Raw genomic sequence first — 19,869 nt, 5'->3', positions numbered from 1 at the left:
GAGCAGTCATCAAAATATCTGAATCATCAATTGGAGTGACAACAGCATGGTAAAGCACTAAAGATGCACACACACACACACACACAGTCATGTCATTCCTGACCTGGGTCAAATACGTAATACTATTCTACACATTACTGAACTTGTCTGGTGTAATTGGAACCAATGAAATATGCTCAAAAAGTGCAAATCCCGCCTTCTGGTCATATTGGCAGGCTCGATTACACCAGGCAAGATCAATAGGGCACAAAAAAGTATTTGAATCCAAAACAATTATGCATTTGACCCAGGTCTGTTCCCAATCAGGGCTTGACATTAACTTTTTCATTCACTCAGCATTTTCACCATCCAAATAAACAAATAAATAAAGTTAGCATGGTGTTGCAGTGGGTAGCACTGTCACCTCACAGCAAGAAAGTCCCTAGGTATGAGTATGTGAGTGAATGGTGAGTGAATGGTGTGTACACTGAGGATAAGTGGGTATAGATAATGGATGGATGGATAAATAATATAGAAATATATTGGAGAATGTAACTGCATGCACTTTTTTGGACATAACCTTTTTTTGGACATAACATTTTATTTGATCAGAAACTGTTATCGAGTTAACAATTTTTCATGAATATTCTCCATGTGTCAGTGCGGAGAACAAAAAGTAGCTACATGTATCCATAATTTTTAATAATGGTGATGCGATACAAATAAAAACTATTTTATTACTCAGCTATAGCCTAATTGAGGAGAACTGATATGCTGATATGATATGATATGCTTATATTAATTTAATAAGTTAAATTTTGAAGCTCTTTCATTTATTTTTTACTTCAGTTTTAAATTTCAATTGCAAAATACCTATTGATGGTGAGAGAATAACTGCACCTGTGTAGGCTCATGCATTGTATGCCACAGGGTTAATCCAAACACTGCAACAAGCCGACTTTCTTTTTTTTTTTTTGAAGCGCTAAATAAACTAAATCAAATCTAAATCATGGACATCTATCTGTCAATGTTTATGCTCCTTTACCAAGCTATCGTTGTTTTCTATGTTTGGTCCGGCAATCGTTGTCAACTTTGTGTTTTCCGATCACAACCGCAGAATCTGAATCTGTGCACTCCACTAGAGTGTCACTAAATGAAAAGTTTAAAGCCACAATGAGAATGCACAATTTGCGGCAACATGTTTGACAGTGGTTTTCCTCCTTATCGCTTATATTCCCAGCTTGACTACGGCGGCAAGACACGAGAGAGCAAACTGAATGGGCCAACGGGATGAGAACACAGTGTGCACCCAGTGCTCATGGGAGTTGTAGTATCATGTAGTATCAACTCAAATGGACTTAATTCAGATGCCTTTTGTAAACTAAATGATGTCAACCGGCTGATAAGAGTGACGGAGTTCCATGCCACTGCCAAATTCTACCTGCATTTGGCGGGGGGCGGGTGTCAATGTCAAGCCCTGTTCCCAATGTTTTGAGGCCAATGTATTTTGTTTTTAGCAAACATCCCCTGTAGTGTAGGTTTCAGCATAGTGAGAAATATGGCTCTTGACATGTCCCCTGCAGGGGGCAAAAATGAATTGTCGGGTCTCAGGAGGTTAAACACAAGCTTTCTGTTTCCTGAGTTTTGCCATACCTGTAAAATTTCAGGAATGCAGGATTATGTATATATATATATATATATATATAATTATTTTATTTTTTTAAATAAAAAATGTTACCCGTTCTGCAGCAAATCACATGGAATATAAAGATCACTCACCTTGAAAATGATTAATTTATTCAGTTTCGCCTAGTACAATAGTACAATTCTACTTTTTTCTACTCTGCAGGCTGTGCTGACAGGTTTGTAGCTCACAAAGGGAATTTGTTTTCACTCTGATTTGCAGTAGCAAATGTAAGAGAAAAACCCAGCATTATTTTCAAAGAAAACTCCACACAGGTTAGGAAGGCTGGCAAAGCAAACACACACATTCTTATTCTCTCAGCCTGGAATGAGCAGGACACAGGTGTCATTGGCATAGAACCATAGAACACCTTACAGTGTCAGTAGCAGCCATGTCATGTGTGCGTGAAGAAAAGAATGAAATGTTTTATTTAATGCTGAATCCTCACACAAGCCAGTAATCTTAATTTAATTGTACTTATAGTTGCTGACAAGTGGGTGACTGTGAAATGATGCTAATTCAATTTGTACTCCAGAGCTGCATTAGCAATGACATGGAAACTTTATGCGTCCAATGAAGAGAAAGCTAAATATGACTGCCGTAGGAATTTTCAGCAGTAGACACAGAGACATCTTTTTAGTTGACAGGAAAAGAAGAAACCCCCCAAAACCATTAATACTGGCATATACATGTTCTATGTTTTATATCTCATTGAGACATTACCGGGATTTCACTCGTGTCAATAAAACATGACAGAGAGTTTTTCCTGTTTTTCAATGCTTATGCTTATGTTGCCATGGAAACTCTGAACAAAGTCCATCGTGTACCCTCTGGAATGAGAATCAGAGGTTTCATTCAAACTTCAGAAATCCAGAGTGTGTAAATGTACCCTTCTTCTGCCAGAGAAACTTCAGACATTATATATTAATATACAAAGCCAAACCATATCTTAGTTCAAACAATTTGTCTGATTAAACAGCGTTGTGTCCTTCCCCCCTGGTTAAATCATCTCTCCCTTGGTGCAGATGATGAGTGGTGAGTTCAGTGCTCTGTTTCTCTCCAGCTGTGCTCCACCATGTCTAATGAGAACAATATGGCATCCAAACATGAAATTATGACAGTGAACTTGACAGTGAGCTTATTAGCTCCATTGATATAGATGTGCAAAAAAAGAGCAACACAGGCAATTAACTACACTGTGTTCTCAAAAAAGAGAGAGGAGGTGGCTGAATATGGAGCTTTAATGACTGTGGAAGAGTTCCTAGAGCTGGTCAGTGTCTGTAATAATAATACCATGATACTATCACATGAAAACTCATGCTATACATTGCTATTGCCCCCACCCCTACCAAACACTCCCGCCTCCCCCCCAGTGGTGCCAGAAAGTAGAAAATTCTGGATAGTAGAACGCACCCCAAACATAACATAACAGTATTTTTGTTGTTTAAAGCCAATTTATTATAAAGATGTTATTTTATTATTATATTTCTCTAGGGCCCTACCTGCTGGCCAAACAACAGCACCTACTAATTTCAAAGAAATTTAGAAAAAGGAAAAAGACATTTTTTAATTGTCTTCACAAGTCTACAACAAAATATTACAACATACATTTGGCCATTATTTTTTCCTGTTGGGATGAAGCATTGAGTTTTGATAAGCCAACAATGTTCTAAATAAAAAAGCACGTCTGAACACTGCAACACTGTCTCCTTCATTCATTCATTTTGATGTATAGCCTGTTCACTAAATTTCCTTTGTACTTTTTTTTTGGTGAACCTGGTTTATGATGTACTATTTTAGCTATTTATAGTTTATTACTCCTCAGCCTCCTAATATTCTTCTCTCTCTGGATCTCTACCATAGTGTAGTCATGCAACGATGCCTATGATGTATGCTTATTATCAGCAGGCTATAAATGGTCTATTATACTTACATTATGTTTGAAACCTATGGGGCCTGTTGTACATTGTCTCACCTACTGTGAGAGGCTTTTTTGGCAGTGGTCATTAACCTAATTAGTCAATGGCCATTAACCTAATTAGTCACATTCTTGAAGAGGTTCAACAAGAATAAAAGATCTTTTACATTATTTATGTCATAGGCCATGTTGCAATGGTCCCAAAACACATATATAATGAGGGATAAATGAGCAAGAAAGACAAATGAAGGCCATCTTGTCTCTTTTTACAGTAGGCTTTGATGTCCCTGTTGCAGTTTTGCCATTCCCAACTAGCCTGCTTAAGGCTACGTTTGTTTAATTAATTTACAGTGTGTTTAATTGTTTCAGTTATTGCAAAGGAATGCATTTTGGGCTCTTCATTGTACATTCCCCTATGCGAGACTATGCTGTTTTAAGGCGTAGCACCAGGGCCGGCTTTAGGCATGGGCGACATGGGCTTTGGTAGGGCACAAACTGGGAGGGAGAACATTTTTTTTCTTCCTATTCAATCATTGCACCCCGCAGCCCGGGTCGCCCCCTCCTCTCTCCTAATCACACACAACAATACACACAGCGCACACAGTCACCGTCAATCATCCCCATTTCAGAGGGAGTGCCAAGTGTACATGATCGCATCGTTGACGTCACGTCATCCCCGTCCTCTTCAGATTAGATGAGATAGCTAGCTAAGCCCACCTGTTAAATGACTGAATTTTAACGTTATATCATAAAAAACAACAATGAAAAGAACAAAGTTGTCAGGGGCAGAGGGGAGAAAACGGAGAAAGGAAGAGGAGGAGAAAAAAGCCAAATATAAAGTTGAATTTGAACAGCTGCTAAGTTTTGATGGATACAGACTTTTTGTTTGTCATCAAAAGGAAGCTAACATTATATCAGCTATCAAGCTAGTGATTTTTATGCTAAATTGTCCTTGGCATTTTGTGTACACTATGTATAGGCTAAGGAATAAATCACTACAGGCTGTCGGCTTTGCCTCGACTGCATAACCACCCCCAAAGTACATTATTTTCCAATAAACGGACAGCCCAGAGGGGTTTATTCCACTTATACAACGGGTTACCAACAATGATTATATGGTTACTTTTATATTTATTGATTTTTATCGATTTAAGAAGCTGAAAGTGAAATATTCTTCTGCGGGCATTTGGGCATATTAATTTACCGTTGTCAAGCAAAACTCTGGTTGGTAGTTCTATTTGGACCGTTGTTATGCAAAAACTCTGGTTGGTAGTTCTATTTGCACCGTTAAGAAAAAACCTCTGGTCGTTAATTCCATGAAAACAATGATTCTATCAAGAAAAAATAGTTCCTCTCGTTTTATACCATAGGCCATAATTAGTACCAATTTTGGAAACCATAAGTCAATCAAATTCATCTCCCTAGCACTGTCTTGCTTTTTAAATGGTGTGGTCGCGCAGTGTAGACATAACGTCTTTCTAAGACCCTCTGAAACGGGTTTTGAATGCCAGGTAGCTTTATGATAGGTTCGCCATCACTTGTAACCTAGCCAATATTAAAATTCTTGGTTTTAGGTCAGAATGGTCTCACGGCATGCTTGTTATCCCGGCTAGCTAGCTAGCTATTGATTTGTATTCAAAACAGCGGTTAACATAAACGCAATCGTTCACAAACATAAGGATGAAAATGCGCCCCTTAGCCATGAGTTAAATGCGAAACGCCTATTCTACTGTCCAAATAAGGGATGATTCCGTATTTTGGGGGATGGTTGGCAACCGTAAATAAAGCTAGCAACAGTAACTAGAAATGTGATTCAACGTTGCGATCAATTGTGAAATTGTATATTGAAAAGGGGAGGGGATGTAACAACACTTCAAAAGCAAAAGACTAAACTGCTTTAGAATGCTGGATTTTGTAGCGCATTGATTTTACAACCTGTATGATTTCTCTTGTAATTTGTGTTTTGGTTGGATTTAAGGGGGGGGGGTGAGAGGGCGCCTCACACAACTTCGCCCAGGGCAGCAAATAGGCCAGAGCCGGCCCTGTGTAGCACTCACAGGTGGAAGCAAACTTAACTTATGTAGATATCATCTGTATATTATTTACAGTGTCATTTGTACTACCAGGTAAATCTATCTACCACCCCCTCCCAGTCTCAACAAGTGGCCCCTGGGCTGAGCTGTTTGCGTATCCCTGCTCTACAGGTTTCTCTCCCTTTGCAACTGTGTTTGGGAGGCAACCCTGCGGACTGCTGGCTAAGGAGGACTGGGAAAAGCAGCCTCAGAATCCTCATTGTAGCCTGGTGGAACATGTGGAAGACATGAAGGAGAAAATTAATGCCATCTGAAATCTGGTAATGGAGCATATAACCACCCAGGAGCCTCAATGCACAGTGTACACCCAGTCTGCCCCACCCTGTGAGTTCAAGCCCGGAGATATAGTCCCTGCGTTGATGCCCACAACTGGCTACAGATTTGCACGGAAAGGACGTTATGAGGTACTTGAGACTTGAGACACAGTGATATCACCTATCCAATGAGACAACCAGGGAGATGTAAATGCATCCAGATGTACCGTTGAACCTCTTATAGAAATAGTATGCCAGAAAAGTGATGTGTTGTGTCTCCTTGGGTATTGGGACTGGACCTCCATGAGCTGGTTGACAAAAAAGTCTTCTTGGAATATCCAGGCTATACCCATGTTATGGACCATCACATTGACACAGAACCTAGGAAGAGTGTGCAGCTCCGGCTATATTGAGTACCTGAGTCAAGACGGGTTGCCATAAAAATAAAGATGTTCAAGATGGGAAGTCATACAGTGGTTAAGTCCCATTGTATTAGTCCCAAAGCCTGATGGGAGTATCTGCATTTAAACTAACTTTCAAAAACTTCATTAAATTTAATTTTTTTTTAAGCCAATGCTATAGTTAGGGCCAATTAACTAATACTTGGTGAAAACTTGGAGAAACTTAGTGATGCCTGGTTTATCAGGACTCCACACCTGACAAAGGGTTACTGAAAAAGTGGTAGTATAGACTAGCTACAATGCTGCCGAAAAAAGGCCGCTGCTGCCGACGGGGACTACAAGCCTGGCTAGTTTCGGTTTTTTCAGAAAGAAACAAAAAACAGCTTTTTGACAACTGGGATTCACCTGCTAGCACGACACCTAGCACTAGCGTTGCTGCTACTGACTCCGCTGGGCTATTATTTATTTATTTATCTCCGCCCCTAACGTTAGTTAGTTTAGAGACCCCCACAAAGCTCAGATAATAACTCAAACCCTGATCTCTACTATTGCTTGCAGGCAGCTGTGCAGCTGGTTATGTATGGTAGAGCTACGGTTTACTCTCGGAGTAATTACTGTGCAAATTGCTTTCCAGGATTAAATGTTTATTTTTGATACTGGGATGTGCACTTAATGGTTTAAGTTAAGCCAAATAATGTATTTATTGTAAATTAATGCACTGCATAGAAAACTTTGGATGTAAATGGAAACTTACTGAATCATTTTTTAAAATTATTTTTTAATGAAGTGCTGTTTGAAAATTATTTTAATTGTGAAAATGTAAAGTTGAAAAAATGAGAATAGAATATTGATTTTTCTGATTGGATATATTCACTTTAAAACTGACCCTCCAAAAACAGAGGCAGTGATGTATGCATATATTATACATTCCTTGTTACTATAGATAATAACAATACAAGTACTATCTCATATATCCAGTTGTATATTACCAGCTATTTAATATGTCCACTTTGAGCATAGCAATCATCTGACCATGATGTCTTCTGACCACTATGACAATATACAATCCGAAGGAACTGCATTGCGGAAAATACAGAACTACAGCAGGAGTCTCCAATTTAAATAATGAGAGCTGCTGACTGACTAGGTCATTATTTTTTATTTTTAGGCACGATATTTTGAAAATGATTTTTACTCTAATTTAAGGTAATCTGAAGAAGGAAATGGCACTGCTGGAGATGATTAAAATCTGTTCATTTGGCAGAACACTTCAGTTATTCACATATTCACTGGAACTTCCCTCTCGACGGTGGAATTGTACTGTTTTTATTGTTCAGTTTCACTGAGTTGTCTTTATGTGGTAGGAAAGAACATCTTTGTTGAGTGTTGGTTTTGGTAATGGTAATTAATTAAATGCTACATTTTGCTTGTCTAATAATTATTGTTTGCTGGTACTTGTATTGTTACCACACCATAAAATGTCCAGTGTTAATTCAACCCTAACAGGGTACATATGAGTCCAATGGGGATCATATGTACTTTGTAAATGTGAAATATCATTTATGTTCAGTTTTAAAGATGACAGATTTTATTTCCATAATATTAATATTTTATCACCTGTATTCTTGTGGTCATTGACATTATATATTAATATATAAAGCTGGTATCAGAGCTGATTTTTCTGAAAAGCTATTCAGTACTGTATAGTTTAAAGTCAAAAAGTCTTTTATTTTTAAAAGGATCGCTAATGAATTAATACTTAAATTTTTCCCAGACATTTTAAATACCCATAACTGAAGGTCTAGTGTAATTGAATTACTTTTAATATTGCATAAATCATAACTCTTTTCTAGCTTTATTGCTCTATACTCATCCATCTTGATAACAAAGTTTGGTTGTACATATTTTGTCAGGGTCTGATTCTCTACAAGTGTAATGATGTTTGAGGAGAAAAACTATTCATGATTAATATCTCATGTCATGCCATTTCCATTTTTATTTCAGCTTTTGAAGAGATTTACATTTACTGGAAAAGACAAACATTTGATGTTTTGTTTGTTACATGAATACTTTCTTCGAGAAAGATTTTACATCAAAACTGTGATCAATTAGATTTGGTTAGACAGGTCTTTTCTTTCTACAAGGTGCATGTACACTCATGTCAGATAAAATCTACATATGTACCGACAGCATGTACCCAGTACATGATTCACTTTAGAGCCCATGGCAGAAAATATCTGGATCACAAGCATTGAGGATAATTTCTATACCAATAGCAGTCGCTTTTTGAACTATTGGTGGGTCTGTGCTCACAAGAGGATGCTTAAAGAAGGGTATAGAGTACTACAGTTGTTTAGTTGACTTGGGCACATTTCCAAAATGCTTTATAACTCCATTGTAACATCCTCTTTAAAAACTGCTCACATTTCCCAAGATGGCTACGTGGCTTGTTACTCCAGATTATAACTCTTCGAGTGATCTGGAGTAGTCATTAGTTTATGAAGGACTGTCAAATTCAACATTAACCTGGGAACGCATACATACAGAAACACTCACACAGAAACACACATGGACATTCACATGCCATCTGTATGAGAGAAAAATCAGAATTGTGTTAATACTGTATGAGGTTAGATGGTACAGACGTTAAGGTTTGTAGTTTAGTCTGTGGTCACTGTAGTTATTTCCATCAGAAACCTTGAAAAATGCCTAATTCTCTGTGTTGTATAGGTATGGGTTGTTCCCTACTTAAGCTTAATTTTGTGGATACCTGCCATCCAAGTCAGGTATTATCCATCTACACAGATCTGTTTTTGACTCTTTCCCTTATGAAAATGGAGACAGTGTGATAACACCCAGTATGTTATATCTATAAATTAAAATGGCTTCAGTTTTTACCTGTATGAAGTTAAGATTACAGGGTAAGAGGTTTTGCTGTAGCAGTTTCCATTACCTGGCACACAAGGAAATCCTCTCAGTTTTGCCAATCAGAATATTTAATGCAAGTGTAAGAACAGTTTGGCTTCAAGATGTCCTTAAATAATATAATGGAAACTGAGTATTTACACCAATAGTTTGCAAAATGAAATAAACATCACAACACCTTTGGGATTTACAGCAAGGCATAGATACAACCGACAGCATTGACAGAACGTATATGAATTAGTTGTGGGCACAGCACAAAGAAAGCAGTGAAAAAGCATTTCCCAAGAGAGTTTGCTGATTCACATCTCTTCCCAGTTCTTATACTAACTGAAGGGATTATTCCTCTGAAAAAGATGCATGTGTTCTCATAAGAAATAAATTAATGTCATACTACAGAGAAGAAAGGCTGTTTTATTCATCCAGGACTGTAAGACCAGACTGCAGTGCAGACGCCAGCCCTGCTTGTGTCCAAGTACACAGCTCCCTGTGGAAAATAAATTTGGAGTCTGAATGTGAGGAATCTGTGGTTTTGAAGTGCGCCCTTCAGGATGATTTACAGGCAACATCCATCCACTGTGGCTCCCGGGTCAGCATGAAGAGCCCTGCGAGGAGCAGTCTGTACCAAGCGTAAAAGTGGCCCCATTACTCCACTATGGAATGATCCTGTGTTCCGCCACCATTGTCTTTTTCTGCTTTCATAGGCTGAAACTACTTGTGTTCAGAAGAGATGTGATAAATCAAGCCAGACATGCTAATTGACAGGACATTTGTGTAGAGCAATAGCAGTAACAGTAGCAGCAACAATAACAGCAACACCAATGACAATATTTTTATTTTTTTTTAAACTGTCTTTGGCAGGTTCCCTTACCTGAATTGCCACTCAACCTGCTGGCTATACAAATCTGCGGTTTTATTTACATGTTAAATGCAAAGTATGTTAAAGGGAAGCTGAGAAATATAATGTTATGAAGCACCGCCAGAACAGTATTTAATTCATTGTGATCATAAGGAGTTCAAAGGACAAGTCACATTTTGCGCCAGTTTCCATGGATATTTTAGGTATGGAATTGCGACAGGGAATTCCTCTGTGGATTTCTTATGTAAAACAACATTACTGAAAGCCCAAGTGGATCCCTTTCCATTGCGTTATATGAAAATACTCCTTCCTCTGAAGAAAACAGTCACTTTATTTATCACAGGCAGGAAAATTGGCGGGTTAATGGTAGTGCAGAAATATTAAATGGTGACATGGGCTGTTTTAGTGATTATTATTAGTTAACACCTGCTTGCCTACTCATTTGAAGCGGTTTTGTGAATAACAATGAATCTTATTCAGCTTTGAAGTTTGTTTCTTGCCTGAGTAAAATGGTGACATATTAGTAGTAGTAGTTCTAGTAAGGGATTGTATTGTGCTGTGATAGTTAACATATCCTTTTCCTATGATTGTCCAGAGCTTACACTACATTTCCTTGATTGATGATTTATGCACTACAAATATTAATTACATTTTCATTTAGCATAATGCCCTACAATAAATTACACGTAACCAAATTTTCATGTACAAATTAGACCTAGTCTGAACTTCTCTAATTAAAATGTATTTAAATGTACAATTTTAATTGATCATATGGCTATTCAACCATTGCGTTCCATTTATATTCCAGTGTGACTAAAAACTTTTTTAAAACCTCAAGGAGCTGAAAAGGGAAATAAATATCTGTGCTACCATAGAAACCGCTGAAGAGCTATTGTTAAAGTGAAAGGCATGCCATCTAGAAATGAGAAGGAATGTTACCTAAAGAGGTAGGGGATGGATTAAGGCTGACATTTCCATGACCATTCTTTACTGATTGCCAGAAGAAGCCAGGGAGAAATGAATGTGGCCGGACAGGAAAACAGGACCATGAGGCCTACAGAACCCCTGGAAAACAGAACAGTGCAGCCTTTCACTCTTTGGCTGATTTTTTGGTGGATGCCAGGATTTGATCCATGTCCGACCGCCTAGATGGAGTCCTTGAGGTCCAATGCTGCCTGTTTTGGTCATAGATACAAATCTTATCGGATGGCTGAGTGAGCATTTGGCGATGTGGAAATCCCCCCTCTCACTGCCCGTGCTGCCTCTTCCTCTCCTCGCTGTCAGACGTGTCTTGTTGTTCTGCCCTCCTCACAGTCATCCCACCCTGCACTCGTCCAGGCCTGTCAACACAATAAAAAAGCTGCTATTAATACTCTATGGGCACTGTGTGGGACGGTTGCACAAGCTGCACAGAGTTGAAGTGGTGAGTTCATGCCACGCCACACCTCTGCGCGTTCGTCTGCACTCGCTGACACAGTCTGGTCTCAGAAAATACATAGAGGCAGGAGAATACCATCAAAGTATTGCCACCATCCTCTTACAAACTGATTAATTCAAGCACAGGAAATGCATGGAGGGGTATAAATGATACCAGCTTTACACAAAACATGCAGCACCGGTGATTACCGTATTTAAATAGGTGCAGCAGTGGGCTTTAAAGGCCCTAAGTCATGTCTCTGTTGTCCTTAAACAGTATGCAATTATGCCCCGCCGTTTCCTCTATGGACAATAAGACAGGTCTGTTGCATTACTGTGGCTAGCAGGCTGCTTTTCATATCACTACTTACCTGTATTTCACTCAGACAAGTGGAGGCCAGTCTGGCATTGCATTTAAACCAGGGGTTCAAACAGTATCTGTGTTGTTCATCAAACAAACTTGTATCACTGCCCAGGGAAGGTGATGGTACATTGTGTCCAGTTGGAGTAATCTCTCAGAACATCTCTCAAGACATGACAAACAGCTGTCCCTATCTGGAGATTGCCTGAAGAAAAATAACTTAGACTTGTGCCCAATGTATTAAAATACTTCCAGTCACATTTAGAGATGTTTGAATATTTAATTATGCATGAATAAGTAGCCTTATATCAAGCAGGCATTTTATTGTATGACCTACGGGAAAATGATCTTTTGATAACTGATGTTATATAAGGTGTTATATAAGGTGTCACAATAGAACCATTCATGCCATCAAATAACATTTCCACAACAATTCTGAGAAGGGCTATTCAAACTAATGCTTTGTAAGACTGAAGAAATGATGTTGTAGTTTCTATGGATGATGGTGGTGCTTCTTTTTTTCTGTACTATCTATTATGGATTGAAAATTTTCATGACCAGTCTCCGATTATGATTACATTGTTTTGACTTAGAACTCCCAGAAAAGTGTAATTTCCTTAAATAAGAAAACGCATTGCAGCTTTATATAATAGCAGAGTGGCGTAGGTTTCTTTTGAATATTGGGGGGGGACACATTAAGCAGGGGGTCAGGAAATTTTGAGTGTTAAAAACTTCATTTCCTGCATTCTGGTGAATTTTTATGCACCAATTTGTGCCTTTTCTGCATCAATTCATGGTGGAAATGTCTTTATTTATGTAATGGAAAACACAAAATTCAGGGGGACAAATGCATGTGTTCTAAATGTTGAGGGGGACGTATCCCCTGCATCCCCCCGAAATTTATGCCTACGTAATAGCACCATTGCTCATTGTAGCATAACATAATGCCCATCTACTACGGACAGGGAAAATAAAATACCAGGCTCACAGGTATGCTCACTATTTTAATTTGTTGTGCACCCAGGGAGTTCACTTGTATGGGTGGTCCCTATAGGGATTGGCCTGCCCACTCAGAGTATTTTCTCCCCCCCCGCCCCCCAGACCCCCCCCACCCCCCCCCCCCCCCCCCAAAAAAAAAGAATACATCTGATAATTTACATATAACACTTAATTATTGTATTGTATGTACAGTGGAGCTGAACTGGAATATAATGAAAATCACAAGCCGCCCTCCCCCCCCCCCCCCCGGTCCACAAACCCCATTGCACCCCCAGTGTTCACCACTGCGGGATACTGAGGAAAGGCTCAACTATTCACTCTGTGTTATGAACATCTGGCCCCAGCCCTGTGGACCAAGGACAGACGCTCTCTCTGTGGAGCTCCCATCAGGCCTCTTGGCACAAACAAGTTTGCCGACCTCACTGCAGGTGACCAGAGAAGGACAACAGTGAGTAGGTTTCTGTTTTTTTATGACACCGATCCAGATGGTGTTCTTCTGATGAGGAAAAAATAGCACCCGTCAATATCATTGAAATACTGAATGCTGAGGCGTTCATTGACTTGATAAATTACATTTTCAACCATGTTTTAGGCTGACGACCAGTCTGCAGCATCCACAAGAATTATTATAGAAAAAAGCTGCCCAGCTGCATGCTGTCCATCCAGAATTTGTTTGTGTGGGTTCCCTGGATTATGTCTGACTTTGTCTGAGCATCTGTGAGGCTCCTGCCAACATTCTGATTTGATTAAATTTGTTTTTAATGTTTCACATTTTTGTTTATTATTTTTATTTGATAAATGTTGTACACCTTACCTTAATTGTGTGACATTTTAAAAAAATACATCCCCCCTGCCTTTTCCCTTCACATTTTGTCCTCTCCTTTTTGTCAGTTATCTTCCTGTTTTGCTTCTCGTGTTTGCCCCTTTGCCTGTTTGGCTGTGTTTTTATTATTGCAATTAGCTATAAAAAAAAAGAAGCAAATTCACATGGAAAGAGTGAATGTTCAGCTGTGCGGTATTGTTGAATGGACCAATTAAGTTTGTAATTTTCCTGTATGTGTGTAATCTTCCGTGCCATCGCTTCATTCACAGAACCCACAGTTCCAGGCAGAAACCCTGCAGAATGGTGTTTTCGCTGTGTGGTAATCAGAAACCCCCCAAGGCCTGGCAGAGATAACCCAGAGCCTGGCTTCAAGGCCATTGTGCTTTGTCTTTGCATAATCGGAGGAAATGAACTCAACAAGGTGACATTCACATCACCCCCACAACTGCGTTTGTCTCCAGCGGTAACAGATTAGCACCTGTATTATTTACATTTTAATCGCAGTCTGTCTGTTCCTCAATTCAATTATGCACTTGTCTTTTTTCTTCCCATAATGATAGTGACCAAATTGGTTTCCCTGTATCTCCAGATCCCTAATAGTCAATAAGGTATTGAGGGTACCCTAATCATGTGCATTATGATTTACCGTTTATTCCCCCCCCCCCCCCCCCCCCCCCGTGTCATTGTGTCATTGGAATGTGAGTGAGCTGGCTTAGCTGCCGCAGTCTGTCCACTGTCTCGGTGTCATTACATTAGTGTGGGAGATTTTCCAATTATCTCACTGTAGCACATCTTCATAGTTCCCCTTCTTTGATGTTTATTTATTTTGTGACAGACATTATTGCCGGCTGTTATATACAGTTCAATGAGGAAACTCCAGTAATGAAGTTTTATTGATTTTAGAAAATTGTTCAAAACAAAATTATTTGACTTTAACCCCACCTTTTGGAGGGCCCGACCAATGAGAACAGGGACAGCTGACACAGTGACATGAATGCAGGAAGCAATTAATGTGGTGTGGAGACACTCTATTGCTCGTACCTATGCTGTTACTCTGTCGTGTACTGCACAACTGGTTTTGAAATGCATTATTTTATACTTTATGCCTTGCTTCACACAGAAACAATAAACCAAAATGTTACTTTCAATTTTTGTTTGATACCAAGTAACATCCACCAAGAGGAAAAACAAAGATAAATCTTGCTTGATGGAGTTCTGTGTAATTACTTTATCTATCTATTATTCTGATCCAGTATTAATTGAAGTCCTGCAGAAAGATTCTGTGTATGTGTAAGTTTTATTTTATTATTTTTTCACAAGTATACAGAACTAAACTAATAACAACTTTCTGGTAATTAGGATAAGAAATTAGCATAGGCATAGGAAAAGCTGACACTCTCACAATCTGCTAAGTGTGATAAAGTGGAGAAGGGAAGAAATGTCATTAATGAAAAAAAGAGGAGAAAATCCAACAAATTAAATTCAGCCAGGCTCCAAAATCGATCATCTGGCAGTTGGCATTCGACGCTCTGCTGTGCGGATGTCAGATTGAATACAGAGAGGCTCAAAGAGCTGCAGACCAGTGCTCCACAGCCCGTAAGTGCAATTTAAACTCAGCTAGGACGGGCTCATTGAACCCCAGTGATAGCAATTTGAGGGAGGATACAGGAGGTCTTGAATTTAATTTCAAGTTTAACAAGTAATATTTTGAGTCATTTCCCCCCAATGATATTAGATTTAGGCTTTTACACACATTATAATTTCCATACCAAATGTAAACACAACTGTGCTTGAAATATTGTGCAAGTATTGGCAAGGCTCATTTTTTAGTTCATATTGTAATTTTGCGTGTGCCCGCATGTGTCTATGGCCTTTATCTGTGCCAGTTGCTTGTGACATACACATAGATTTCAGCCAACTAGATAATCTCTCTCTGGCAGAAGTTAGGTAAAGCAGCCTAGCCACAGCCAACTGATGTACTATAAGATCTTGCTGGTCCAGCACTGAGTGCTTCACGGGGTAGGGGGGTATTAGTGTCTCTTGTTCACTCTGGGAGACCCTCAAGCCCTGGGGCAAACTGGACACTCAATCTTTGACACTCATCTGCTAATATGCTAATCCGGAAGTATATCAATCCCTGTGGTACACCGATCAAGGGAGTCTCCTGACCGGAGACTTCTGAAATAAATGGTTCTGCATGCTGTAATGTTGAGCATGCGCACATTTCCCTGCCTAGGCGCCATTCAAAATAAGCTGCAGTAGAAAGCAGTGCTATCTAATGGCATCTATGTTTCTGAGACACATGTTGACTTGTGATTGCCTGGAAAAGTCTTCTGGCCCTGTGTTTTCCCTCCAGATCTCATCAGGCTTGCACTGTCACCTGATATGGCTCTCTTTTTGGGAGCATGTGCGTATGTGTGAGTGTGTGTGTGTGCGTGTGCATGTGTGTGTGCATGCGTGTGTCTGTGCCTGCGTGTATGTTTTTGTGTGGAAGTCCCTGAAGTGCAACTCAAAAGTACTATAATGTATGAACATAACCCTCATAGGCATGTAAGATTGATTGCCATTATTATGAGTTGATCTTACAAACAATAAGTTCACGTCTTTCTCTGGCCTGTTCCCGATTAAGTAAACAGTGCACTCGGAGAATTCTCCCTCTAGCAGAATCCAGGCTGACTGTAAAGTTGGTACTCACCGAATTCCTTTCCAACCTGCAGACGCGGCTAATCCCTACGGGTTTACCTCCTCTCATTTCGCTTATCTCTGGACGGCAGCACTCAGTCGCATATCACGTGCTACGGAGCGTGCTTGTGTCCTCCTGGGATTTGTCCAATGGCTCAAATCCAAAGGTCACTCGTGTGTGATTCTCAAGCTCTGTGAATGTTTTATTGCAGTACCTTTTACTCATAATCATACTTTATGCATTTATTCCAATATGTTCTTGCCCTTGCATTCTGGACATTATAAGGCAGCACTCTGCTGTCTTGGGGCTTAGAGAATTGACTATTTATTGGCCACCATTTATTTTACCGTCTCCTTTCATTCCATGAGGTCCTAAGATTAATTTAAATAATTTACAGTAATACATAATAAGTGCACATTTTTTAAAAAGGAAGCGGTGGAAACGTGGGTTCTCCGTGGGCTACTGTGTGGATCTGTTGCGTGTCGGTCAAAGCTACAGTAGTTGACCATTCCAGACTATGCTGGAGAAGGTGCAGGGGGAACATACACGGTTATCACATGCTGCATGTTTAACTCAGCTCCTTAGCAAACTTTCCACTTAGGTCTGAAAACAATGAGACCATTCTTTCACTAGTTATTATTCGGCGCCATTATTTGGTGCCGGCCAACAGCAGATGAGCTCCCCCCTGAGTTAGGCCCTGCTCGAGGTTTCTTCCGAACACCAGCCAGGGAATTTTCCCTTGCCTCTGTGATCCTGTGAAGCTACTTTGGGATAATGCTCTTTGTAAATACCATTATTTTGTAAAATTGAATTGATGTTGAATTGAATATTCTTGGGGGAGCACAGGTTATATATATTTTTTAATAATAAAGTTTTTAATGGCTATACTCACCCAACCATCAAACCCAAGAGAGTAAAAAAAATGTTTGTTTACTCTGTTTGATACTCTTCTGGGCAAGTACCATGCTACAAGAACATGGGGGAAGTTACACATACAGTACACACACACACACACGCATGCATGCATACACACACACACACACACATACATGCACACATACAGGCACACACACACACACACACACCACATGTTTCATCTTTTGGGGAAATCAATCTTCTGCTTGAGGAATATTATTCTTAATGACTTCACAATACATTGGGTACATATTATGCTGTAGGGTCTGAGTCCTGAATCTTATGCATGTAAGCTCTTCCTGGCATAAAAAAAAAAAAAACTTCAAAAGGCAACATAATCTGACCCAAACTGACACTATCCCAACAATCCATCTCGAGTATTGCACCTGGTCTGTTGAGAGTCTGATTTATGTTAAATCTTAAATGCCTTGTATTGGGAACCTCCCCAGTGCCCTCATTTCCTGTGCTGGCTTAACCAATCACTTCTACTGTGACAGTCTGCTTCCAAGGCCTTTCAGTGTCAAGTTCAGACAACAGCATCTTTTACAAGAGACGCTTAGCTGTAAAAGCAGGCGCCACAAAGGCAAGGAATATCAGATGGATGGGAGAGGGTTTTATTTGTCTTGCCTAGATAGGTGTAAAGGTGTCCAAGGAGACCAATTTATACTGTGTCTTTAGGAGGTGATAAGTCCAGTCATCTGCTCTGACAGGTAAGGGTAGAGCCATCAGTTTGCCTCCAACTGTTTCCTCACAAGTGCTTCAGTCCAGTTCAACAGCCTTTTAGTCAAACAAGCGTCAAGCAAATGTGTCAAACAATTATACCGGCTTCACCACCCCAATAATTTATGTTGATAAAGCAATTATCATAATTAAGCACAAATGATTTACATAAATGTTCAGACTACAGGCAACATGTCAAGTTCATGCAGACAAGAATATTTTGTATGTTGTACAAGAAATGTTAGTTTTTGTTTGCAGGAGTGAAAAAAAGAATTTAATTTGCTCAGAAACAGCTAAATGAGGAAATGGTTTTAATAATAACATTATCTGCAGCAAAGGTAAATTAATTCAAGGTGCTAAACTGTATAATTAAATTTGATCACTGTCAGTAGCTTAACATTAATGTGTGCTCAAACTCAGGAATTCAGTCTAGTGGCTACATTAGGCCTGTACACTTTCTTGGGATCAAAAATCCGGACAGCGTTAATTAATGTGAGCTAGCTGACAGAGACATGGCCTTTTTGTTTAGTTGATCAGGGTTGTAATAAGTTGTGAGTTTTCAAGCATTGGTGGTTCATTTTGTCTGTGCTGCGAATCTGCTGAGCCAGTCTGTGATATTCATTTGAAAGACGTGTTTTTATTGCTGGTTTTTATTGTAGACATCAGTTGACTTGTCTGTGACCACGGATATGCCGTCAGTTGTCTTGATTATTTAGTTGTTTTGATTATTTATTTAATTTAAATTGGTTTCCAAAGCAACAGTCTACAATATATACTTCTGTCAAAGCTGTCTGGCTGATAGAACTGTCCTACCATTTATCACATGGTTGTTAAAAAAATCACATAATTTGGGATTATCCACTTTTTCAATTTGCACATTGTACACATCTGTTGTATACAGAACGGCATCCACACAAGGCTGTCTATTCCTCCCCCCCCCAGTGTTGATCTCTGACCTTAAATTTGTTTGTTTGTTTTTAATAGTTGGTGTGTTGTTGTCTTCATTGTATGATTTATTGTTCTTCACATCGTGCAAAATAAATCCATCTGTCTGGCAGATACAGATGCATTCATTCACACTCACATAATGCCTACATTTGCCTTTCCACCCATGTTTACTTTCCTTCATTTCACTATCCCTGTATTAGGTCAAATCATTGTCTTTCTTGACATCACAATTAGCCACTCAACTGTATGATTAACCACTTGATGGTGCCATTTCAGTAGCTACAAGGACCACGTGGGGGATTTAAATACAAGTTCAAATCCGTGTGCGCCGTCTGATAGAGACAGACTGATGGCCCTAGTCGTAATGTATAACTTGCCGTGACCAGTGGGAATAGCAAGCAGCACTCCTCTGAGTGAGGAGAATCTGTATAGCGGCTTTGCGCAGGGAGCAGAAGATGTCCTCCGCCTGCGGCTCCTGTGACCTCGCTCCTGTCTGCGGGCGTCTGAGTCTGCCGCCCCCTGCTCTAATCCGCCTTTCGGCTCCTTCCACTGATCGCGCTGCTCTATGTATGCGCCAGCCTCTCACCGTCCCCTGGAGGTCTCACTCAAGCGCTCACTGTGTCCCCCGATTGCCAATTTGCCTTCCAAAATAGACCCAGTTTACCATTCGTTTATAACAAACACACCGGCGTAATGTCTACTGTTTGTCTTTCCATTACTTATGTGTCAGCGTCCCGCAGCGCATCTAGCCTCTGTTATTTTGACTACGCACGGGTTTGGAGAGGGTGCCTGCACTGCTTTTATGTACCGGCAGAGTGTTAAACAAACTTTCACCCGGCCAAGTTCAAAAGAATGCTTCTTGTCCTTGTCAAGTGCCTGTGAAAAGTATTCCCT

At 39.8% G+C, this 19,869-nt stretch overlaps 1 protein-coding gene across 1 annotated transcript in view; it reads right to left on the bottom strand.

The window, feature by feature from the left end:
- Positions 1-8,294: 8,294 nt before the first annotated feature.
- LOC118221740 (urotensin-2 receptor) overlaps positions 8,295-19,869 on the bottom strand; it is a 39,193-nt gene continuing 27,618 nt past the window's right edge. Inside the window, exon 3 of the mRNA XM_035407083.1 lies at positions 8,295-11,450. The gene's annotated coding sequence lies outside the window, so the exon portion shown is untranslated. The remainder of the gene's footprint in view (positions 11,451-19,869) is intronic.

The sequence above is a fragment of the Anguilla anguilla genome, chromosome 2, assembly GCF_013347855.1.
Source record: "Anguilla anguilla isolate fAngAng1 chromosome 2, fAngAng1.pri, whole genome shotgun sequence".
Lineage (NCBI taxonomy): Eukaryota > Metazoa > Chordata > Actinopteri > Anguilliformes > Anguillidae > Anguilla > Anguilla anguilla.
This window is presented reverse-complemented; position numbering and strand designations above follow the sequence as displayed.